Source organism: Eptatretus burgeri, chromosome 11, assembly GCF_056783735.1.
Source record: "Eptatretus burgeri isolate ZD-2024b chromosome 11, Ebu_testis_v1, whole genome shotgun sequence".
In the NCBI taxonomy this organism is placed as follows: Eukaryota; Metazoa; Chordata; class Myxini; order Myxiniformes; family Myxinidae; genus Eptatretus; species Eptatretus burgeri.
In genome coordinates, this window is record NC_140971.1 from 33220877 (window position 1) to 33247124 (window position 26248).

The 26248-nt window shown below is 47.2% G+C and overlaps 1 long non-coding RNA gene across 1 annotated transcript; it reads left to right on the top strand.

The window, feature by feature from the left end:
* The first annotated feature begins 258 nt into the window (after nucleotides 1-258).
* LOC147016805 (uncharacterized) lies at nucleotides 259-18432 on the top strand. The gene is made up of 4 exons (XR_015049698.1): nucleotides 259-303; nucleotides 16861-17153; nucleotides 17277-17313; nucleotides 17494-18432. It is a non-coding gene; the product is annotated as an uncharacterized LOC147016805 (long non-coding RNA).
* Nucleotides 18433-26248: the final 7816 nt, after the last annotated feature.

Sequence of the window (26248 nt, forward strand, 5' to 3'; positions counted from 1 at the left end):
GTCCCCCCTAACAAACGGACGCCAACGTTGTCAGATGGAATGAAAACCCGTCATTCTTGTTACAAAAACAGCTAAAATCGAAACCAACACAGTAATTAAGGTCACAATAGCAGATATAACCGAAACCAACACGTTTATTCTTCACACAAGAACGGTCGTGACGGAAACAAGAACAGACAATCCCGAAATAGATTGGTGGGAAACGGAAGCAAGATTGGTTATTTCCGTCGCGAAACAAAAGCGGTTCATTCCAGTTACTGTAGTGCGAACAAGATGGCGGATGCAGTAGAACGACCTGTTACGGTATGTAAATTTTTAGTGCTTGTGCCTCGAACATAAATGTAATATAGATGATATATAGTGGGTAGTACCTGATGTAGTTTTAACAATTTATTAAACCGAATTTTGTTGTGATGATAATGTTTGGTTTGCCTGTATTTCGAGCCCCCGAGTCAAGGATCGCTAGTTGTGTAGGCCCAGTTCAACATAGGGGATCGTGTATGGGATCTTTTCACAGTTTTTACTTCATATTAACTTTGTTATTTTATCAGAATTTGCAATTTATTATTACTATCAAATTTTACCTCTTTTTTTTTTTTGTATACCTTGGTCGAGGCTCGTATGAGAGCAAACACACAACTCACAGCAAGGAGGCATGAGACAAGAGGGGCGGGAGTGGAAGGGACAAAACAGTGGGGAACAGACACATTAGGTGAACTGTGGAAGGGAGAGGGATGGGGATGGGACGGGGAACATGGCGAAGAGAAGATGGACATTACAGGGACTTTCAGGAAGGAAAGCAGGGGAATTGAAGGAAGTGGGCTTGGGTGGATTATCGGGGGTAGAAAAGATCGAGGATTTGGATGGGGAAGATAAGAGGTGGTGGTGAACAGCTGTTTTGAAAGCCTGAAGGGAAGAATGGGAAAAAATAGAGCGAGGAAGTTTATTCCAAAGGCGGGAAAAAAGAGGAATGAAAGAGTGAAGATGAGCAGTGATTCGTGATTTTGGTAGTTTTACCAGAAGGGGGTTGTTGGCGGACCTTGAGCGCCCTGCGGAAATGTGGTGGGGACAAATGGCAGAGAGAGCGGGGGGGGGCAAGGCTGGAGAGGAGTCGGTAGAAGACAGAAAGACCACCGACCAACCTGCGGTGATTGAGTGAGAGGCCCAAAGACTCAGCTTCATTGCTGGAGATGCCGATGATCTTAAAAGCCCTGGTTTCGACAGCGTGAAGCCGTGAAAGGTGGGAGGCAGGAGCACCAGCCCAGAGGGGAGAGCAGTACTCCATCAGGCTACGGACAAAAGCTTTGTAAGTGGTCAGGAGCTCAAGAGGGCGGCCGAGGAAGGACTTTGCACGACGGAGGATTCCCAGTCGGCAACTGGCTTTTGAGGCGAGGTTGGAAATGTGACTTTCCCAGGAAAGGTCATGGCAGATAGTGAGACCTAGAAGCTTGAAAGAAAAGACTTCTTCCAGAGGATTGTTGAGAAAGTGGATGGGGGGGGGGGTTTGTAAACGGTCCTTTCGAAGAGACATAGTGAGAGTGTGAGATTTGTCTGGATTGAAAGACATGTTCCACGTGTTGGACCAGTTTGTGATTTTATCCAGATCTGCAGTGAGCGAAGAAGCTGCTGCTTGCCGGTCTGAGGGATGACAGATGGTACGGCAGAGGGTGGAGTCGTCGGCAAAGAGAAATAGAGGATTTTCCAGAGAGTCCGAGAGATCATTGATGAAAACCAGAAAAAGAACAGGGCCCAGAACGCTACCTTGAGGAACTCCAGCCTGCACAGGAAGAGGGGATGAAAGAACTCCATTTAGGGCCAGACGTTGACTGCGACAGGAGAGGAAGTCTGTGAGCCATAAGTGGAGATGGCCTTGAATACCATGGGAAGAGAGTTTGGTGAGTAGGGCAGGGTGCCAGACTGTGTCAAAAGCACGTGATATGTCCAGGGATGCGGCTCGGATTTCCTGTCTGGCATTGAGGACCTCCATCCATTGATGGGAGAGCAGAAGCAGCATATCCAGGGTAGAGTGATCTTGTCTGAAACCAAATTGATGATTGGAAATCAAGCCATTGGAGAAGAGGAAGGATTTCATGTCTGAAGCGATGATGGATTCCATAACCTTGCTGATGATTGGGAGAAGGCTGATTGGTCTGGAGTTAAAGGGATCTGTTTTTGCACCTTTTTTATGCAGGGCAGTGATGTTAGCAGATTTCCAGATTTCTCTTGCAAATATAAACGATCAATCGTCACTGATCGCTGCAGCATGGGGGCACGAATTACACGAAATGTCAGCCACACATTAACTCAAGAGGGCGCATTTATCGCTGCTTGTATAATATCCCCTACCACAAACGGGTTTTCATTAACAGACATGATATATTCAAGGCAGACTATGTTAAAGTTAACTTACCATAACTTCAAGAACTTTTCAAGTCGCCATGTTTCCCACGTTCTGGTAACCGGAATGAATCGCTTTCGCTTCGGTCTCCGCCGTTTCGCGACGGAAATAACCGATGTTGATTCCATTCCCCACCATTCTATTACAGGATTGACCGTTCTTGCGTGTAGAATAAACGTGTTGGTTTCGGTTATATTTGCTATTGAGACCGTAATTAGTGTTGGTTTCAATTTCGGCCGCTTTTTCATCAATTTTATCTGTTTTTGTAACAAAAATGACTGGTTTTCATACCGTCTGACAACGTTGGCATCCGTTTGTTAGGGGGGCCTGTTTTAGGAGACAAGCTTCTGTGATACTTCCTCCCTCTAACGTTGAAAGAACTTTGAACATTGTTTTTAAATTAAAAATTGATAATCATGATTACCAAGTATAGGTAACCACCGATACCTCGAAATGATTCGAGTGTGGTAACTTCAGACACTCGAAACGTTCTTGTCCAAAGGCTACCTTGTTGAACGATGAAACAAACCTTGCTAATAAGGATCCATCTTCTTTTTCCTCGACTGTGAAGGAAGCAAATCACCATCATTTGGCAAATATTAACCCTGAATCCTTGTCAGCAGGAAATAGCGAGACAAATGTTAACCCCGTTACGGCTCCCAGTTCATCACGTGGTGAAGCTGGAAACAGAGAAAATGTTCAAAAATCGATGTTTCACGAGACCCCCCCCCAAGTGTTTGGTGTTTTACGAAATCCCCAAAGTATTATATAACTCCACGCCATTGGAGGTAAGATGACACTGTTACGGTCGAGGGAAGCAATATTGCTGCATCCGCTGATGGGGTTTCCATTTCAGCAAATTTCTCGATTATTTGCATTATTTCTCAAAGTGATGTTCCAACAATGGAAGAGCACATAGATGTCGTAGCCAGTCCAGATCCGTGTTTCAATACTGATGACAGTATCGATATGCAGGACTGTACAAGCTTGTGTGACTCGGAAATTAAGACCGACTCTGACAAATCTGACCTTGAGGAAGCAAACAGGAACAGTCAGGTGGAAATGGTTGAGAAGCTGACCAGTCAAGGTCCTACCTCCCTTGAACAAATAAGACTCTTCTTTCAAAATACAAACAGGAAACACAATTTAATCCTGATGGAATACTTTCCAGATCTACCATCCTTGCTTGAGTGTGCTCAGGTTATTGTACGTAAGCCTGACCCATTCGGTTTCCACCAGGCACAGTCAACATTTTAAAAAAATTGATCGCCAAGGCGAAAAATATTGTTGTAGTATTCGCGCCCGCCCGGCGTGCAAACGACCGCGTTTCACCAATAGCAGCCGGTTCAGCCACCGAACGGACAATCCAGTCGTGACGTTCTGCAATGGCGTCAGAAACCAGTCACAGATGGGTTTTCAATCCCACCGCAACCTTGTCCATACCCTACCCGCGCTACAGGGTCCGATCGCCAAATCTTCGATTTACCTAATAATTCGCGCAGGTAGGTTACCGAGAGGTTGTACCTCAACGGGACCGCTTGGAAACGAGCCGCTTAAGCAGCCCGCTTCCTTTTGGGATAACCGAGCGGGGTAATATTGCGCAGTCCTGTTGGACCCGATCACTTTACCGGCTATTTAAAAGCCAACTAATATTCCGCAATACAACATGGTATTTCAATGGGAGCATGGACGTAAAGAAAAGGTTTACATTTAAACCAGCACATTTGTTTACTCTACGTATGCAGCAACAATCATGCAGTCATTCAAAAACACCAACATGCACATATACAGAACAAGCAATGAATGCGGCACGGCGCGTGGGCAAGACGAAGCGCTACAACCGTCTATAAGTAATTATTAATGTACAGTCACTTACACAGTTTTACTTACGGGACTCGGCGCCACAACATTCATCTATCTATAATTCCAGCAATCTGTGTGTGTGTGTCTGTGTGTGTGACCGCTGTTTCTCGACAACCACTGGTCCGATCTAATTGAAACTTGCCAGGTATATTGCTGGGGACCTGAGTATGTGCCTTTTCAAGGTTTGATATTAATTGGACAAGTGCTTCCCAAGTTATGGCCATTTATTTACCAAACCAATGACAAGACACGTTGTTGCGTGGGCGTGGCCGATGGGGAAGGGAAGCTCAGCCGCGTTCGCCATTACGGGTTACAACGTACGGGCTTCCGGAGAGTGATGACTTCGTGTATTCTAATAATTTCTCAATTTCTTATGCGCATTTATAGATAAACACAATGGCCCAAGTTATGATCGTTTTCATATTAGACGGTGTATAAATTTCGGGAACATCAGAGTGCTGGTATGCTCCGAACCAGGAAGTAAATTTTTTCTCTCTCTTCTCTTCTCTTTTTGTTTTTCCTTGCCACGACATTGCGAAAAGGTAAAATACGTTGGCACTAATTGAATTATTGGGTATTACAAATAAACTGCGAATAATATCGAACTTCCGGGTCACGCACGTACGGGCACGCGAGAGCGAAGAAACGGCCTGTGTGATTTATTTATTATTATTATTATTATTGTTATTTTTTTTTACGGGCACGTACGAGTTCGAAAGAAAAGCAGGAAAAAGTCCCCATCAAAGGCAATGGGGTCAGACTGGACCTCTTGGGTCTTTATGGCGTGGGACTTGGCAGACCCAACTAAATAAGAACAGAGTTCAATTTGTTCGACCACTTTATTAGCGTGGAACGACAATAATCAAACAAGTATTGAACAGGTTGAAACACCCACAACATCCCTGGCTCCGGCTCAGGCTGCGCATGCACACTGGCACAGGGGACCGTCGATATGTAGAAGTACCGGAAAGTACAATGTTCTCTATCTCCCTCCGAGTCTTTATTATGTTAATAGATAAAGGCTGAGAAAATATTAAGTTTAATGAATGAACAAAAGTTGATATCGCCCATCGTGTGACTATTCCATGGAGTAGTCCTTGTGCCAGGCAGGCACGCTGGTCGCTCTGGTGGATCGGCGTTGACCTATTGCTGGTGCTGGTGGTGTCACATCGGGCCCCAGTGGGGATGGGGCTCTCGGGGTTTCAGGGGCCGATGGTGGCATCTGAAGGATCGCGCGCCTCGGTGTGCCTCGTCCTGGTGCTGCTGGCGTGTCTGAAACGGGTGTCGTCTTGCGCCGGGGTGTGCATACTGACGTCAGTGCCGGCGTGGGCCCCGTTGGCGTCGCAGATGTCACGGGTTCGCTGTCGAGGTCAGGCAGTTGCGGTGTTACAACGGGTGCAGGTACAGTGATGCGGGTTGCTAGATCATCATAGATAGACCGGGGTGGCAGCTGGTCATTGCGAACTGGGCTAAACTTGCGCAGGAATTTCCTGTTCCGAAGTGTGACTCTGCCCGAGCCGTCGATCTTGATCACGTATTGGTCGTGTTGGCGTACCTCCACGATACTGCCTGTCTTGTCCCATTTTTTTTGGGTGGAATCCTGTCTGGTTCTGTACGCGGACTTGGTCCCCTTCAGCAAGTGGCGGAAGGCGTTTGGTGTGTTCTGCCCAGGTGTCGGTTGTGCGGATATGACGTTTGCGGAGGGCCTCCTCCCTCGCTTTCAGGGTCTCATGCCAAGTGTCGTGCGGTCTGTACTTCCAAGGGATAATTGGGATGAAATCGCGTATCGGGCGGCCGAAGACACACATTGCCGGGGAGATCTTCGTGTCAGGGTCAGGCGTGTTACGATATTGTAGTATCGCTCTCTGCACAGCGTCAGTGTCAAGTTCTCCCTGCGGGCTGGTGTTGTCCGTGATAAGTCGTTTCATTGTCTTAACTCCAATCTCCGCGCGACAGTTGCTGTGAGGGAAGGCCACCGATGACAAGCGGTGGTGTACGCCCCATCTGTGCAGGAATGACCTGGTCTCGGTGGAGGTGAACTCCGGTCCCCCATCCGACGCGAGCTCTTCTGGTGTCCCGTACGTCACGAAGGCGCGACGTAAGTGGTTTATGAGTCCGGCGGCGCCACCCGCCGACTTTGAGATGATCGGCCAGTTCGAGTATCTGTCCACTGTCACAAGGTAGTGTGCACCCCTGTGTACAAAGAAGTCCAAGCACACTGCCTGAAAGGGGTAAACGACCGGAATAGGTGGAGTTGGTGGCGCTCCAGGCTGTGATGGTGCCATCCGGTGGCAGTGTTCGCAGTTTTTCTGAGTGGCGCTGATGTCGGCCGACATGCCTGGCCAGAATACAGAGGATTCTGCGCGGGCGGTCATCATTGATATGCCCTGGTGGGCAGCGTGTAGGGCGCTCAGCACATCGCCGCGGAGTGAGGGTGGTATGACTACTCGGTCCTTGTATAGGATCACTCCATCTGTCGATGTAATGTTCTCGCGGTACTGGTGATAGTCGCGAATTGTCTCTGGCATCTCGATTTTTGAGTCGGGGATGCCGTTCATTGTCATTCCCTCCAATATGTGCATATCGCCATCGCTGCTGGTGGCTTCCCTGACGCGATCCCATGTTACTGATCGCAATGATTCGAGTCCCGCGGCACACCATGCCGGGTTGTCCTCCTCGACGTCGTCGTCATACTCCGGCTCAGTTTGGCGTAGGAGGGACAGGACGTCGGTGTGCGTGCTTGGTTGGAGGTGGGTCGCTATGGTGGCATTGTCATCTGGAAGGTTCATGAGTGGAGGTCGCGTGGTGCCAACCGGCCTGCGCGACATGGCATCTGCCGCCTTGTTCTTCATGCCCGGGATATGTATGATGCGGAAGCGATAACGCAGGTCTTCTCCTTGAGGTTCCTGAGGCGGGGGTTGGGTATGTCGTCAAGTGCTCTGTCCGAAAGGAGTTTCAGCAGTGGTTTGTGGTCTACCGCAACGATCAGGTTCTTGCAGCCCAGTACGAAGTAGCGCGCCTTGTCCAAGGCGTCCGCGACTGCGAGAGCCTCGCCCTCTATGGGCGCGTATCTGGATTCTGCCGCGTGTGTAAATCTGCTGCTGACCAGGGTTATTTTCCATCCATCAGTGCAGCAGAATCGTCTAACTGGCACGCATCGGCAGTGCTTTTGAAGCAACCAGAATCCGATTCCCTCCTTCGACCAGTCCGTGGTGATGCATGTTGGCTTAGTTTTGTCAAATATGCGGACACCGTGTTCGATTTCTTGTACGATCACGTCTTTGGACTCACGGAATATGTCCTCTAACTCCATGGACCACTGGAAGCATTCTCCACTTTTCAGGAGCTTCCGGAATGGCTGCATTCGTTCGGCCATACTAAAGGCGTATGCCACCTGGTTGACAAGCCCGAACCACGATCTGACGTCGGTGATGTTACGCGGTTGTGGGAAATCGTGGATTGCTTCCAGGTAGCGGCTGCACGGTCGCACGTCGGTCATGGTGATGGTGAAGCCCGCGAAGTCCACCGTGGGTGCGCTGAAGACAAACTTCTCCGGGTTGAGGATGATTCCATTCCGGCCGCATATATCCAGCCATTGGACTGCCTGGAAGTAGCTCCCCTCAATCGTGTCTGACCATAGTAGCGTGTCATCTACGCACTTGGTCTTGTTACCAATGTCCGCGACGATCTCATCGTATCGTCGTGAGTAACCGTCCCCCGATGCCATATACCCTTGTGGGGCAGATAGGTACCGGTAGCGCCCCCATGGAGTGATGAAGGTCGTCTTGTGGCGGTTGTCCTCGTGTAGGCGGACGCTATGGTAACCGTTCCATGCGTCGAATACTGTCTTGCGCTTCCCGTTAGGTACGCGTCTCGCCTGGTGGAACGGGGATTGGGTGTGGTGGGTCTCGCGGAACGCATGCTTGTTCAAGGCCTGAAAGTCGACGGTGCGTCGCGGCTTGCCATTCTTTTTCGCGCAAATTACCATGCGGTGACACCATGTCACCGGCGTGCTGACGGGTACTTCCTCCAACACGCCGAGCCGAACGTCCTGGTCGAGGCCTGCTTTTACCTCATCTTGCCAATGTATGGCCACGGAGATGGGAGTGTGATGGGCAACCGGTGTCGCGTTCTCACTGAGCATAAGATGTAGTGGCGGGCCGGTCATTCTCGGTAGTGGCTGGTGTGGGCACGTGTTGAATGTGCTCTGAGCATACATCCTGAGTAAATGTGACTGTAGTGCCTCTCTGTTGGCCTCGGTCGCTGGCATGGGGAGTGCGGTCGGCTTGGTCGGCGGCTCCGCGCGTCGCGGGCAGTCGCACAATTCCGAGGTCGTCAGATTCACCTCTCCGAGTGTCGGGAATCTGTCCGAGATCATTCCCAGGTCCATGCAGGCCGCGCGGGAGAGGAATATGCGGTCTGAAGAGTCCGTCACGTACGCGATTTGGCGCGTCTCCAATCTCCGAGCGTCGTCACTGTTACCGGCGAATCTGACTACCACGGCTCCAAGGATACGAATTCCTCTGTTGTTTGCGGCCTTCATGGTCATGGAAACAGGTATGAGGTCCTCGGTACTCAGGCCCATTTGTTGGACGACTTTAATGCCGATCAGGCAGCTCTGGCACCCCGTGTCTGCCATAGCGGGTAGGGTTACCGTGCGGGTGTGTTTCAGGAGGTTAAAACCCAGCGCTTTGTAATCCTCGCGCTTGTTGGTGAGAGTGAGGTTGACGTATGGCTGCGGGTCGGATATGCGTTTCATCCACTTATCGCACATATCATCGTACAGGTGGTGAGCGAGGGGAAGCGCGCGCATTTCGTCCTCTGTGCTGGCCATGGTGACCGTGCATAGCTCGACGAAGGCTGCCGTCTGCTCGTCGTACATCCCGTCGGTCTCCTTAATGGGGGTCTTGCCGATCGGCCGCCCAGGCACGCCTTGTCGAGGTAATTCTGGCGGCCACACTTCCGGCACTTTTTACCGTATCCGGGGCACTCGGCGCGTCTGGCGCGCCATTGAGGCGTTTTGCCGTGGCCCACCTCGCCGCAGTAGATGCATACTCCTTCGGGCTTGGCCTTCGGTTTTTCCGGCCTGGCTCCTACTCTGGCGCGGACGTCCTGTCGCTTTCCCCGCTGATACGAACTACTAATCGCGTCCGTGCTCTGAGTGTCAAGCAGGCGCGATGCCGAGCGTTTTCCAGACTCTTTGGCCTCGATATACTCTATCATGTCCTTTAATGGCATGTCCTGGTTCTTCTCACCGAGTAGGTCAAGTTGTATTGCTTGGTCAGTGATGCCACGGGCAACCACGTTGCGCAATATCTCTTCCGTGAAGTCGTTGACCTGATCGCACCCCGCCTTGGTGCACTTCATTTCATACTTGCACGTGTCCGCCTGCCCCTTGATGCGGGCGTGGAACGACCGGACGGGCTCCTCTTGTCCCTGCCACATGTTAGAAAGGGCCACTCGAGCTACCATCGTGTTCTCCGTCCGGACGGCGAGCGCCTTCATGGCGGCGAGGACATCTTCTTCATCGCTGCCCACGAGGCTCCTACCCGCCGCGCGAGTGAGGTCCTTTCTCAGCTCCTCCTCACAGCACTCCAGGAGCTGCGCGACTATGTCGGGTCCAACAAGCTTAGTACCTGTTTTGTATTCGCCCCAGCGGGTTATGAAGTACGACCAGGCCTCGCCCGTTCCGGCCAGTCCTATGGAGGGACGCTTGAGTTTCTCCATCTTGGCATTCGAGCTCGCCGCCCTCGGGGCGGCGACGTGCACAGTGGCGTGTATACTCAACATGGCGGCCACCACTGCCGCCTCTGTGTGTGTAGCCATATAGTGACAACCCTCGTTCGGGCACTCTGCTTCCACCGGCGCCATAGGAACAGTTATTCTGGAGTAAACGTTCTATTTTCGGTGATGTACACGTGTGTACAGTGTCCTGGGGGCGAAGATTGGGTACAGGACCCGAGAAATCCAAACTCACTGTCGACGTTCTCGTGGTCCGTTTTCACCCAGTCGTGTCCTCCTCAGCACCGACGATCCTTACTCGACTGCATCAAGTTGTTTGATTATAAATAAGAACAGAGTTCAATTTGTTCGACCACTTTATTAGCGTGGAACGACAATAATCAAACAAGTATTGAACAGGTTGAAACACCCACAACATCCCTGGCTCTGGCTCAGGCTGCGCATGCGCACTGGCACAGGGGACCGTCGATATGTAGAAGTACCGTAAAGTACAATGTTCTCTACCAACGAGTCCCACGAGACCGTTGCAGGTTACCTGCACCCTCGTGGTGTCTGGCTTGGGCGACCCGCGATGCTCCTTCCCCACGGCAGCTAGCGTAGCCGCGGTCGAGCTCGGGCCTTCCGTGTGGCAGGCGAGCTCTCTCCGGCTCTGTCCACACGAACACGCGGTTCCGCGTGACACAGCAGGGAAGGCTGCGCCTCCAGCTCGCGTCTCCTTGGCGACGCCCGGACTCTCCACAGACTGCAAGCTCCAAGCTCCCGACTCCACCACAAGCCCAGACTTCCACGCAGCTCCTTGGCTTCTGGCTTCCTCTCGACTCCCCGACCTCTCCAGACTGACTCAGACCGACCGATCAACTCGAACGCGAGCTTGGCGCTCTGCTCGTCCTTTTATCGGGCTGGTGAGACGTGGTTTGGCCTCCGATCCTCGACCTCTGACCTCTGCGCGGAAAGCGGACGTGCACGAGATCACCAAGCTTGATCCGACGAGCAAACGTCCCGCGTCGGCCTGCAGCGACTCCTCTCGATGCGGACTCGCCGTGGCTGGCACAAAGATGGCGTCGTTTCGGAGACGAAGGTGAGGCGATGTTTGTGGTGTGGAGATGTTGACGGTTGCTGGCGAAGTGGTGAGGATGGCGTGGTTTGGTGAGAGGCAGGTGTGGTTGTGGTGGTGGAAGGCGGTTGGTCTGAAGCGGTTGTTGAGAGCGAAGTTGGTGGTGGACGTGGTTGGTCCAAAATAACGATAGTAAAGAATACCGGCTAACTCAAAGATCACAGCCCGGTTAACATGAATAGTTCCCTTTAAACAACGGTGGGGAAATCTATCTGGACACGGACTTATCGGCATAACTGATCTCGGGACCTTTATGGTGTTCTGTCAATTTCCAGAGCCGTAACAATACCTTTAATTTATAATACCCCTTTGATGTTTGCTTGGAAGCTATTACTTTCCTCATGGTCAGTTTCAAGATCGGAACAGTGAATGTTAATGGTGGTGGGAGTCCGCTCCACAAGATCCAAATTAAACAGTTGGGAGAGGTCAACGGTCTCGACATGGCTTTGTTACAAGAGACCCATGCTGTCCGATCTGTTCAGGCTCAGTGACGACTATTTATGGACAAGGAATGTTTCTTTCATCACAGCTCCTTGTCGAACTCAGACATCATGTTTGTCTTTGGGAAGCATTTCCATCCATCCCAACTTAAATTTATGAGTATTATTGATGGACATCTTGCCTGTGTGACCTTCTCTATCAATCAGGTCAAGTTCACAATTCTCAATGTGTACGCTCCAAGCAAAAATGACGAGCGGATCTCTTTTTTTTTGCCGAACTGAGAAAATTCCTCCAAACACTGGATTTGCAGACTTGTTGACTTGGAAATTTTAACTGTACTGTTAATGCTTCATGTGACCAAAATGGGTCACAACCCCCAACCATGTACCGCAAAACGTTTTGCAAACATTATCGCTAAATATAATCTCCATGATTCTGATTGGTCTTACACATAGTATCGTTGTTCAAACAACCACGTCTCACTTGTGAGGCTTGATCGCATCTATGTAAATTCTCATTTATTACATGGAGTTTATAAATCCGATATCGTGCCTTCTGGTTTCTCCGACCATTCCCGAGCTCGAGTCTTTATTCGACTCTCTAAACCATGTCCAGGGAGCTCTCATTGGAAATTCAATAACAGTTTACAAGAAAACCTCAACTTCATTCAGGGATTTGAATCTTTCTGGACGGCTCTCTGAGAACAGAAGTTAAGCTGTTCCGTTAACCCGCTGATATGGTGGGATTTAGTAAAAACCAAAATCAAAGGTTTCTGTCAACAGTATCAGGTTTTATCAACAAGGGCTGACCATGCAGTAATAAAATTATTACAGTCAGAGATTTTACATCTCCAACGGGTCATCGGACAAAATAATAGTAACATACAAAAAACCTTAACTGAGAAACAGTCCTTATTAAAGGAAATAATTGAGAGGAATGCACGTGGTGCCTTAGTTCGGATGAGGGTGTGACACCTGAATGAAAACTGGTGTCCTCTCTCCCTGTTACGTATGGACTATAAGGTATTCTCAAAAGCCCTGGCATCATGACTTAATCCTCATCTATCCTCATTGTTGAAGAAAGACCAATGTTACTGTGTCCCAAAACATTCCATTTTTGACATCTCCCTTGTAAGAGACATTATCGAACTGTGCAAGGAAAACCCTAAATATTTGGGACTTCTTCTCCTTGATCAGGAGAAAGCCTTTGACCTTGTTGAGCATCGGTATCTTTTTGAAGTACTCAAGTGGTTTGGACTTGGTTCGACCTTCATCTGTTATATTAAAATACTGCATCATAACATTTCTAGCGTGCTGAAGATAAACAATGAACTTGTTACACCTTTGTCTATTAACAGGGGAATTAGACAAGGTTGCCCTCTTTGTGGGTTGTTTTCGGCTCTCTCCATCGAACCCCGGCTGGTTTCTTTGCTCTGTAGACTAACAGGGATCAGTTTGTCCCATATTGAACGACCAATCAAGGTACTGGCATACGCCGATGACGTGTGTCTATTTGTGCACTATCTCAATGATATTAACATCATTCGTTATTGTTTATCCTTATTCGAAAAGGCTTCTTCAGCCAAAGTGAATTGGAATAAAACGAGTGCCCTTTGGCTCGTTCTGTTGTGTCACTTGGCACCAAGACTTCCTGCTCTACTGCCATGGGCCAACGATAGCGTGAAATACATTGGAGCATTCTTGGCTCATGATACTGCAGTAGCAAATAATTGGGCTGGTCTGTTTGAATTTGTTGAGGGTAAACTGCAAAAATGGAAAGGTATGATCACACAATTGTCGTATCGTGGAAGGGTCTTGGTCATAAACACTTTGGTGGCTTCTCCCTTATGGCATGCCTGGTGTTGGCTTAATGGTTAGGGTGGTGGGCTTTGGATCCTTTGGTCCTGAGTTCAAGTCTCGCTCAGCTGTTGAATTAATACAAGGTGGGGTTAACTCGGCCTGTCTACCTTCTGAGGTTGGCAAAATGAGTGCTGGTATACTATGTCGGAGTGGCGACCTGTCCAGGATTGTGCCCAATAGCCAAGGAGACTGCTTAAGCAGCACCAACGCTCTGCACAGAGTGTGGTCCCAATCTCCTCCTCCTCCTCCTCCTCCCTTATGGCACAGGTTCTTCGTGCAGCATCTTCCAGTGGCGTTGCTTCAACAGCTCCAGACGTGCTTCGTGTCCTTTTTCTTGGACGAAAAACACTGGCTGTGACCCAAGGTCCTCAGTTTATCACTGACCGATGGGGGCCAAGGCCTGCTCGGCAGAAATAGCTGCTAATGGCCTTTCGACTCTTGGTTGCTCTTCGCATGCGATACACGTGACCCCCTCCACCATGGTCAACGTTGCTCGTCACATTTTGTGACAGGCTGGGAGACTAAGCTATGACCACTCTCTTTTCATGATGGACCTTTCCAAATTCGACACATCTCCCTTTTCTTGTTTCTATCAGAACATGCTTAATGCATGGCAAGCTCTGACAAGAACAAGAGCCACATATTCTTATACGAAGCAAATGTTTCTGGTAGAACCTTTGTTTTACAACTCCAATTACCACGATATGCCTGCTGATAAGAGTGTAAAATTTGTCACAGATCTTCTCAGCCCAAACAGCAGTTGGATCGGAGCTGATGATCCCAAACGGCAAGCCTGGTTGATGTGAAATCCTCTAGAATTGTGGCACGCATATAATGTCGTGTGCTTTGTACATATACACAGCTTGTACCTGCTTGGGAGCAAGGCCAGCAAAGCAATGGACAAAATACAGACCTAATACCTTCTCTTTATACCTTTCCTGAACTCAAATGTAGTTTTTCTCTTGCCAGCTCTCTTCCTTGTCCCCCTTTTAACGTCGGCTCCAATGGCTTTCCGAAACAGAATGGCCTCTATTTGGGTTGTGTAAAATTGATTTCACAACGGCAAATAACACAGCAGAGGGTTCGATGGAGAGACCTCATACCTTGTTCTCCCCCTTATTTTCCTAACTGGAAAGGTTTTTATCACCCTCCTGTACCACCACGACATGGTGACCTCCAATGGAGACGAGTACACTGGATCCTTCGTTCTAATCACTTGTTACACCATTTTTCAAATCTGCTTGTAGATGAATGTCCTTTTTGTAAGAAATCTGAAAACCTTTTTCACATCTATGTTGAATGCCAACGGTTGGCACCTTTATTCATCTTTCTTCAGAATTGTTTTTTTTCAGGTTTTGTTTGATTTTTAACACTTGTGTGTTCATCTACGGATTGGATATCCCACACAAAACTTCCAATGCTGTTTTAGCCAATTTCCTGCTTGCTCAGTCAAAGATGGCAGTATATAAGTCAAGGAAAAGGAAACGTGGTGTTGGAGTTAATGATAAAGATGCTTTGTTTTTGTTCAAAAATCTTGTAATAAGTCGTGCTAAATTGGATTTTGCTTTCTTTTCAGTAACTGGAAGATTATGGCAGTTTGAATCAAAATGGTGTATAAAGGAAGTTGTTTGTAAAGTCCTAGTAGAGGAACATTTATCTTTTTGTGAAATGTTTTGTATATAATCCACTCGATTAACCTTTTTTTATTATTTTTATTTTTTTCAGAAATCATTATTTATTTATTTTTTCAGAAATCATTTCTTTGTTTTTTCTTTCTCTCCCTGAAATGAGAATGTGACTCCCATTTGGGGGCTTTCTTTTCTATTTTGATAATAAAAAGATACAAAAGTGAAAAAGCTCTCGTCTAGATTTTTATAACCTCATGACCATGTGTGGCTGTGCGCTTATTGGTTCGCGTGGAGCTCCTCGCAGTTTCTTACTGTTTTTGAGTCCTAAGGATTGTCGTTACCCGGACGTGTCTTATCTTCACGCGCAGTCACAAGACATCATTCTACACAGAAACAACACACGTATGCTGGACATTTAATAATGAAATAACTCGTTTATATTACTCCCTTAACATGTGGCCATTCCTGCAACAATATATTTTACTTTTGTGGAAATGGACCCCAGGGAGAGCATCTATTAACATGTGGGGAAACCCTGAGTTAATTGTTTCATTAGTAGGTGTGATTACATGTCTGTGTATATGCTCTGTGTATACCATATCCTGATTCTGTGTGGACTGTGCTTCCCCACTGGTGGACCACTGCTGGCTTGTACATGTTGCTGCGTTTGAGCCTGGGGAGTAAATGTTGTAATCTATCTATCCGGATCCTTCCCGACATCTTTGTTCATTGTTCCTTTCACATTTCTTTCTACCCATTCTAATTCTTGCTTTTTCTTAACTTTCATCTCTTTTACTCTTCATTTCTCTCTTTCTTTGTCTATCTCTTTAAGGAGAAGTGAATTCTTGCAGAAATTTTTTTTTCTGTAGGGCTCACTTGGATGCATCTGGATGGGTTTGAGGGAATTGGAGTAGCAGCTGAAACTCAAATCCTACTCAAGTTCCTCCTGATGACTCCACCTTTGCTCTTTACTTATTTGGTTTCCTTCTGACTACTCCAATGCAGTATTTGGTCTTCCTTTTGAGTCCATCCCTGCCCTTTGTACAAGGGAGTTGGGGGAATGCATTGTGAGGTTAGCATGTTTCATCCCTGGTGTGATCCCCCCCCCCTTTCTATCCACTTTTAATCCCTTAAAGACATCAATCCATCAGTCCATCTTTTAATCCATCAATCCACCGGTCTGTCTTTCAATTCATCTCTCAATCCTTTAATCCCTATGTCTATCCATTGATCATCAATCCCTCACCCTCTTGCTTCCAAGCCACTATTGCCCGGGACTCCATGACACCCTTCACTCTCTCTAACCCCATGGTGCTCCTGGGAACCCCCCCCCCTCACCTCCTCATTTAACATAAATGAATTCATCCTCAATCCCTCACCTTTTGTTGACAAGCCAATATCTCCCACACCATACACCCCCTCCCGCCCCCTGACAATCTTCACCCCTTGAGCCTCATACTGAATAATTGTTCATCATTCCACACGCATTCGGTCCTCCCTTCCATTCTTCCCTGAATTTCTTTCCTCGAAAGCACACACAGACATTTATTAGAGTAAAAAGACAGAGAATCGTGATTGAAATGGAGATTACCATCTCCGAAGATTCTTTCAGAAAGAGATGTGCCAATCAATCCCAGCAGACTTTTCTGAGTCACTGAAAGACTTGATAAGCCAAGAACCAATGGAAATGTGGCATGAGCAAGCAGTAGGATGGACAAAGCAACGTGACCATGCCTCATCCCTGCTTCGATAAAAGGCCAAAATGAGCAAACTGTGAGGCTGTCTGGCTGATTCTGTCTCTCTCTCATCTGCCAGGATGGTCCTTTCATCTACCTGCCCAAACCACAAGAGCCGCCAGGAGGGAGCTAGCCTGTTACGAGCCTGTTATGAGCCTGCACATGTATGCATGAGCCTGCACCTGTCTGAATGTGTCTGTACGAGTCTGCACGAGCCTTTGCCAGTTGCCGGTCTGACCCACAAGGGCCATGGCTGTTCTTGTCTGCTGAAACACACAATATCCCACACTGCACCAACACCTCTATATCCCCAGTTCTCCCACCCATCCTGTCCTTCACTTTGGGATCAACACAGGCCCGCCTGTCTGTCAGGTGAGCCAGGGGCCGTAACCACACTCCGCTGCTCTTCTTATCTTCTTCTTATTATTATCCTCTTCTTCCTCTTCCTAGTTACTTCTCCTGTGTGATTGTGGTGCCTGTCTTGTTCATCCTTAGGTAATGAAGATTGGAGAAGGGAATTTACACGCTTGAGGTAATTAATCTTTCTCTGTGCCTTTTGATCTATGTATGTGCTTGAATGCACCTATATAAATACATGCACTGTTGATTGTAATCTCTATATGTGCTGTAAATAACTGTGTTTTTAAATACGTGCTTCAGTTTGAGCTAACTGTACTTTTGACTTCCGGTTCCGGGTTTGGTGCGTCGACAGGTCTCCTTCAGGGCTCTCTGCTGACGATCTCAAAGTTAAGTTTCCAGTCGTTATCTGTCCCATTTTAACTGTTTATTCTCACTTACATGTTCCTGTGTGTTCCTAGTTCGGTTTTGTTTCAAAAATCGTGGTATTTTGTGAGATTTTGTCGACCTTGTCTTTCCGGATGCTTGAGGCCTACCGGTTCCCCTCGATGTACGATCGTGTTTTGTTTTTTCAACCTATTACCTTCAATTTCTATCTTCCCCACTTTCCTAATGTCCCCCATCCCTCCCACCTAATCACCCGATTTCTTATCTTAAATAAAAAAAATAAAAATTAAAAACCACAACCTTTCTCCTTCCTCACTCATGACTCTCGATTCTTCTTCTTTTTCTTCCTCTGCTTCTTCTTCTTCATCTCCTCTTCTTCTTCTACTTCTCCACAACACTTCCACAACTCCACAACACTTCCATGACCTCATCTGTTGAAAACTTTCTCAAACATTAATAATAATAATAATAATAATAATAATAACGATCTCTTATAATGCTTCATCTTCCGCTTTCACACGTGTGGTACTCTTTACTATATCACAATGCACTACTCTTCTGATATTTAAAAAGACTGCTCTCAATTCGACCTTTCCTTCATTCCTTGCCTAAAAAATCCGACTGTTGCAGCGTTTCTTCTCTCCATTCTCTGGATTCGCCTTTATTGCATCCCTCAAGAAATGTGTTTAATCGCATAACTGACCTAAAACTTTTTAAAACCCCAGTTTGCTATGAATGTTCGCTTTCCATCAACCATTCTGTTTTTTCCAACTTCAGGGCCAACTCACCCCTCATTCTCAAAGCAACCATCCCACTCTTCTCCCTCCAAGCCTCCCTCTCACCTCTCTCAAAAACTCCCCCCTCACCTTTCTCCCACCATTCATCCCCCTCACTCATCCTTCTCAAAGTTGCCCCCCCTCTCATCCACAAAGTTGCCTCCTTCCACTGCCCTCACACCTCCGTCTCTTCACTCCACCTCCTCAAATCCTCAACTGCCTTCTTCCCCCTCTCTTGTCCCCCCTCTCCCCCAGTACCACAGAGCCTTTTCTCCTCCTCATCCGGCACCCTCCCCTAGCTATTCTGCAATCCCCCACACTCTTTCAACAACCTTACCTATCCCCCCCCTCCCTTGTCCTAGCCTCCACCCCCCACCCCCTGCACCCAAAGCCTCCTCCCTTCCCTCTTCATTAAAAGTGTGGCCCTCAAATATCCAGGGCCTTCGCTCAAACCTTTCAGATCTTTCCATACAGGTTGCCACTGACAAACCAGACATAATCTGCCTAACAGAAACTTTCCTCCCCCAAGATGTGTCTGACTCCAAAGTACCTCTCCCTGGTTACTCCCTCCTCCGGTATGACAGACCTGAGCCTTGTCCTGGTGGAGGAGTTGCTCTCTTTATCAAAGACTCTATTCCTCACTCACCATGCACTGCTCTCACCCCTCCCCCCACACCCCAGGAATACCTCTGGCTACGGCTTCCCCTCCACTCCAACCTCATGTTTATATGTGAACTGTACCGTCCACCTAACAGTGATGACTCCATCTACACCTCACTATCCGAAAACATGGACCAACTTCTATCTTCTCATCCAAACTCTCTCTTCCTCCTATGTGGCGACTTCAATTGTCATCATGCAAGCTGGCTAGGTGTGGGTACCTCTCTCACCTGTCATGGCACCTCAGCAAAAGCTTTCTGCGACTCATTGGGACCGACTCAATCGGTCAACTTCCCGACCCGGATCTCAACCAATGGTACTCCATCTCTTCTGGATCTGATTTTGACAAATTTCTCTGAAAATATCTGCTGCTCTTCCTTCGCTCCAATCGGTTCTTCTGACCACATCCTTGTCAAAATGGACATCTCTCTGGCTATCAGAGAACCACCTCACTGCCGTTGAGTCTGGCATTTCACTAAAGCCGATTGGTAGGGTCTCCAAGCAGCCATCAAACTTATAGACTGGTCTCCTATCGCTACTTTCTCCAACATCAACTCATCCTGGGAATTATTTCAAAGAAACTTGCTCTCCCTCATGCACAGATTTATCCCCTCTCGTCTTCAGTTGTCCTACCCTTCCTCCCGCCCTTGGCTCACTGAAGCTTGTGGTGAGGCAGTTGTCCTGAAACAACTTGCCTTTGCCTCATGGAAAGCAAACCCAACTGAGAGCAATCTCATTTCCTTCCATAAAGCTCGGAACGAGTGTGTATCTACCCTCAGGAGAGCCAGAAAACAACATCTTTCTCATCTCAAGTCTGAACTCTCAAACCTCTCTGCCTCCTCAAAATCCTGGTGGCATCTAATCAAATCTGTTTCTGGTGTATGTTCCCCCTCCATCCCCTCCCTTACCTCAAATGGTTGCACTGCAGATACCGCACGTGAAAAAGCTGAATGCCTAAACTCGGTGTTTGCAGCAAAATCTTGTGTCCAAAACCCGTCACTTTCTCGACCCACCTTACCCAGTCGCACCCACTGTCCCTGGACTCTGTGTCCTTTTCTCCTGACAAGGTGGAGAGCTTGCTGTCAAACCTCGACTCAGATTCTGCAACCGGTCCAGGCAGCATCAGCCCACGTGTCCTCAAAGCCTGCTCTTCTGCTCTTGCTCACCCTCTCTCTGTTCTATTTACCCTCTCATTTACTCAAGGCCATCTGCCATCCGCTTGGAAATCAGCAAACATCACTTCCCTGCACAAAAAAGGTGTAAAAACAGATCCCTGCAACCACAGACCAATCAGCCTTCGCCCAATCATCAGCAAGGTTATGAAATCCATCATCGCTTGAGACATCAAATCCTTCCTCTTCTCCAATGGCTTGATTTCCGATCATCAATTTGGTTTCAGACCAGGTCACTCTACCCTGGATATGCTGTTTCTGCTCTCCCAACAATGGATGGAAGTCCTCAATGCCAGACAGGAAATCCGAGCCGTATCCCTGGACATATCACGTGCTTTTGACACGGTCTGGCACCTTGCCCTGCTCACCAAACTCTCTTCCTATGGTATCCAAGGCCAACTCCACTCATGGCTCGCAGACTTCCTCTCCTGTCGCAGTCAACGTGTGGCCCTAAATAGAGTTCTTTCACCCCCCCCTCCCCCCTTCCTGTCCAGGCTGGAGTTCTTCAAGGTAGCGTTCTGGGCCCTGTTCTTTTTTCTGGTTTTCATCAATAATCTCTCCGACTCTCTGGAAAATCCTCTACATCTCTTTGCTGATGACTCCACCCTCTGCCGTACCATCGGTCATCCCTCAGACCGGCAAGCAGCAGCTTCTTCGCTCACTGCTGATCTGGATAAAATCACAAACTGGTCCAACACATGGAACATGTCTTTCAATCCGGTCAAATCTCACACTCTCACTATGTCTCTTCGAAAGGACTGTTTAGAAAACCCCTCCATGCACTTTCTCAACAATCCTCTGGAGGAAGTCCTTTCTTTCAAGCTTCTGGGTCTCACTATCTGTCATGACCTTTCCTGGGAAAGCCACATTTCAAACCTCGCCTCCAAAGCCAGTCACCGACTGGGAATCCTCTGTGGTGCAAAGACCTTCCTCGGCCCACCTGAGCTCCTGACCACTTACAAAGCTTTTGTCTGCAGCCTGATGGAGTACTGCTCTCCGCTCTGGGCTGGTGCTCCTGCCTCCCACCTTTCTCGGCTTCACGCTGTAGAAACCAAGGCATTTTGGATCATTGGCATCTCCCGCAATGAGGCTGAGTCTTTGGGCCTCTCAATCAATCACCGCAGGTTGGTCAGTGGTCTTTCTGTCTTCTACCGTCTCCTCTCCAGCCTTGCCCCCCCCCCTGCTCTCTCTCTGCGATTTGTCCCCACCACATTTCCACAGGGCGCTCAAGGTCTGCCAACAACCCCCTTCTGGTAAAACTACCAAAATCACGAATCACTGCTCACCTTCACTCTTTCATTCCTCTTTTTTCCCACCTTTGGAATAAACTCCCTCATTCTATTCATTCCCATTCTTCCCTCCAGGCCTTCAAAACAGCTGTTCACCACCACCTCTTATCATCCCCCATCCAAATCCTCGATCTTTGCTACCCCCGATAATCCACCCAAGCCCACCTCCTTCAAATTCCCTGCTTTCCTTCCTGAAAGTCCCTGTATGTCCATCTTCTATTCCCCATGTTCCCCATCCCATCCCTCTCCCTTCCACAGATCTCCTAATGTCTCTGTTCTCCACTGTTTTGTCCTTCCCACTCCCTCCCCTCTTGTCTCATGCCCCCCTTAATGTGCGTTGTGTGTTCGCTCTACACGAGCCTCGACAAGGTATACAAAAAAAAAACAAACCTGCACAGTTGTCCTTTTCCTTCATTGATCCGACATAAGTGTTTACGGATTAGATAGATGGGGTGATTGTACTCCACTGTATTGTTCCGCTGGTTTGGCCAACATCCACCCCACAGTTTGCACAGCTGTAATAAGTAGACGGCTGGGCGCTCCAGTTGAGAACATTAGGTAACGCGACACTGGGCGTGAGGACCCTGTTGGACCTAATTATCTCGACCATCGTCTGCTTTACAACCTGCCAGGCTGCGGAGTTATCCGTGCCTTGGTGTCTTCACGGTCGCAAGTCGAGCGGCAGGTCCGAGCGACCCCCTCATGCATCCAGGCATGCTCGCTTCGAGCCCTGGAACAATACATTCCTGTATTAATGAAATAGTCGAGTATTCCTAAATGTCAGCCTGACGAGACACGATTTTCAATCAGACATTGATATAATGAGGGCATTTAAAGGGTCGTTTAGGTATCAAACTTTTCTTCAGTTCAATTTCTATATTAACACTTACAAATGGACACATGAGGCTGGTTGTTTTCTGTTTGGAAAGAGTTACGTGCAACACACAGCTGTGGCTCTGGCCACTATTTCTGTCAGTTCCACTATAGCTTTGATGTATTTGTAACGGTTTGGGATCGGTAGTTCCAAAGTGCGTGGCAAGGTTCCAGCGTGAACTTCAGTAGTACAAACAATCTTCTCTGTTCTTCATCATCCTGCTGTGAACACTGCAGCACAACCTGCCAAACTACTCCCCAAAGCACTGGCTACTCCAAAGGGCAGCCGTTGTTTTCCTGTGGCAACCATCAAGGGGCGACACATACAATTCCCCAGTATCTGTCCGACATGCACCTTAATAATGCACAATGGGCTCAAAAGGCTAGTACTTATGGGTGATGGTAACACACATGATGTACAAGTACCTGTACGGTGCTGGACTTGTAAAACCTGTGAACGGTTTTTTGCCCATGAACTACACTAACAGCTGGCGTTGGTGTAATACGGGATCTCCGACATTTTATATTTCCTGCAGCCCACGAGATGTAAGTTTAAATATTTTTACATATTTTAAATACCCTTTCTGGAATGTTGGAAGCATTGGAGAAAGTCAACTCCAGGACCTATGCTCTGAGATTATAAAAATTAATGATTTAACATTGATCTGATATTCACCTTTGGAATCTCACCCTTCATGCAGTATGCCTTCATGGGACTGTCTTGGCAGTTATGCAGCAGGAAGGAAAATCTGGTATCAAACTCTCTTGTTCAGAATATATGAATATCATGCAATTTTACAGATAAGTGATTTCATGGTGTAATGGTTATAGAGTGTCTGCTTTGAGCCTGTGAGGTCACCTGTCAGGTGTTCAAACCCCAGCCGAGTTGTATGACAGACTTTAAAAATGGTACATTCTGCTTCCTTGCTTGATACTCTGCATTTAAAACGAGGCAATCCTACCTTTTAGGTGTCTAAATTATTTCAATGGATATCCATTATACACAGGCAACAATATTTTCAACGATCAAAACACATTCTTATTTAAAATTTTAAGGTAGTCTTCAAAAAAATTAATTTAGTTAACACATCAACATATTCACCGTCACCACCGAAGGTGCCCTCTCTGTCTGTTTGTCTGTGAACAGGATATCTCAAAAAGTTATGGACTGATTCCGACGAAACTTGGTCGACAGTTTGCATGTATGATAAGGACCAATCAATTAGGTTTTAGTGAAGAGATCCAAGTCCGGATCCAGATAAGAGAATTAAAAAAAAAAAAGATTTTTCACCATTGAGAGTTGGGGGGGCCAAAACCAATATATAACATGATATTTCAAAAAGTTGTGGATGCGTTATGAGAAAGCAAGGTGGATGAGTTGGGTTGGTGACAAGAACAAGCCGATAAGATTTTGGTTGAGGTCCGGATCAGGATCCGACCTATCAGTGGACGACAAAACATAAACTGTTCAGACTGGTGGAGGTACGTGCTTTACCGAGTGCCGTTCTCATTTGAAATGCTTTCCCAGTGGTTACAACTTGCAATTCCTGCATCACCACATGTAGCCGTCAATGCCTGGGCGTGCGATTACTCTGCATACATTGTTACAATGTGTGCAGTTGTATATGTTGGTGCGGAGTCCTTGTTTGACCAGGAGTAAGTCGATGTGAGACAAACGTTGACAACATAAAATTAGAACGGGCACTCATAGAGCGCATACCTTCGCCGCCACTACTTTTTTGTTCTTGGTATGAGTGTGGGGAACTGGTTTCATATGAATGGTCTTATGACACAAACCACATATCTATAATGTCATGACCCCCCCCCCGACTTTCGGGGGCTACGGACTAAACAACAATCAACTCACGTCGTTTTGGCGAGTCTTCACTCGCAAGCTCGGTGAATACAACGTTTCAACAAGAGAAGGTAATCTCGTTTGATGCTGGTTTCATGCAAATCGATTAAGAATTGACTGAGTTATGCCGCAAACCGCATATTTTTCAAGGTCGTGACCCCCCTGACCTTTGACCCCTAACCGGTAACAAGAGTATGGGCGTCATTGTCATATTGCATATCACAAGATGAGGCGTTGAATTCTGAACATTTTGGCGTTAGTTGCATGCAAATTGAATAAAAATTGACCGTGTTATCGTAAAAAGACGATTTTGATCTTTTCGTGACCTTGACCTTGACCTTTGACCCGAACGATCCCAAAATCTAATCGAATGCTTCCTGGCTAATAACCAATCATCCCACCAAATATCATGCAATTCGGTTTAATACTTTTTGAGTTATACGAATCACAAGATTACAAATAAATAAATAAATAAATACACGCCGACCAAAACATAACCTTTCGCAGAATGCGACGGTAATAATGTCACAATGCCACCGTGTCACACACGTCAGTCTTCAAAAATAAAGGATGTCTTCAAATAAGTTAGACACCCGGAAATAATTTAGACACCTAAAAAAAGAGCATGGAAAATGTCCATAGGTTGGCATCCATGGTTCGGAAGAAATTCCTCCTTAGGAAATGCCCGGTGAGGGCGGTGAAAAAACTGGCGGTGCCATTTTCTAACCCGGACGTGGAACCAGCCAAGTTTGTGAACCGGAAACACAAAAACAAGAACTAACGCACATTTAGTCATATATATATATATATATATATATATATATATATATATATATATATATATATATATATATATATATATATATCTACACAATACCAGATAATGAGTTACGACAAAGAGCAGAGCACACCATCGATGATGCGATTGGCATTTTTTGCTTAAGGTTTGATACACACAGACATTGCCATTACCCACAATGCAGTTGAAGGAGAGAATTTTAGCTTGGGATACAAAGAATCATCCACACCATCTAATTGAACGTCCATGTAATTAACCAACAGATTTTGTTTGAATCTTTGAGCAGGTAATTGGTTCAGGAACCTAAGCACACTGGATTACTATTATCAAGATTTAGTCCATGCAAATGTGGGACAGCCATGTAGGTCTCCATCGAGAACATCATGGTTTCAGGCATGTGCAACACCATGAAGAGATACCTTCAAGGTGAGTATACTACCAGCTGAACTCTCCTGCCGTTCCTCATCCTACAACACCGGGGCCTTCCAGGGAGGTCTCCCACACAAGCACGAACCAAGCGTGCTCAACTCTGCTTAGGATCCATGCACTACATTTATCTGCCCTTCCTTGGAGACCTTTTGAGCTTCGGGTTACTTTTGAATTCTTCTTTGACAGATGATAAAGTAATTAAAGGTTGGCCGGATGAAGGCTCAGCATTCTTAGGGAATTAATCATCCATGCTTTGTTAATGGTGAGAATGTTAATCGGAATCACAGTGTTTGATGCACATGGTAACAGTTTCTATGTTACATATTCCACCATTATAATTTTTTTAAACATATAAGATCTTCTGCTGGAGTTGGTTGAACTGTGGTGTGTGTACAAATTGTCCGAATCATTGTATATCACATCACAACGTGGGGCAACTTTGTCTGACAAGATGGTGCAGAGGTAGCAGAAACCTACAGGTAGCAAGCACACTTGCCTTCGAACTGTCTAGTCTGGGTTCGATTCCCAACTCGACTATAAACAGTCAAGATTGGTGTTTAGGGGTGGGATGTTCCATCAATGAGTTTGTTGTCCATCATATGCGCTGGAAAGGTGGTGATTTCTCCGACGGGTGATGTCTGCCATCATCCTTGAATTGATTTAACCTGTCTGTCAGGCCTGATATGACATGCGCCAGACATGAGACCCCTAATTGAGCAGTTTCACATGATAAAACACTTAAACGATTATATATTTACATGCAGATGTTTGACAATGCTGAATGATCATTTTACTGATTCGGTTGGTTCCCCATGAGAGGGGTCTGCCTGTACAACAAATTCGCAACACTGATCAGCATCCATTACTACC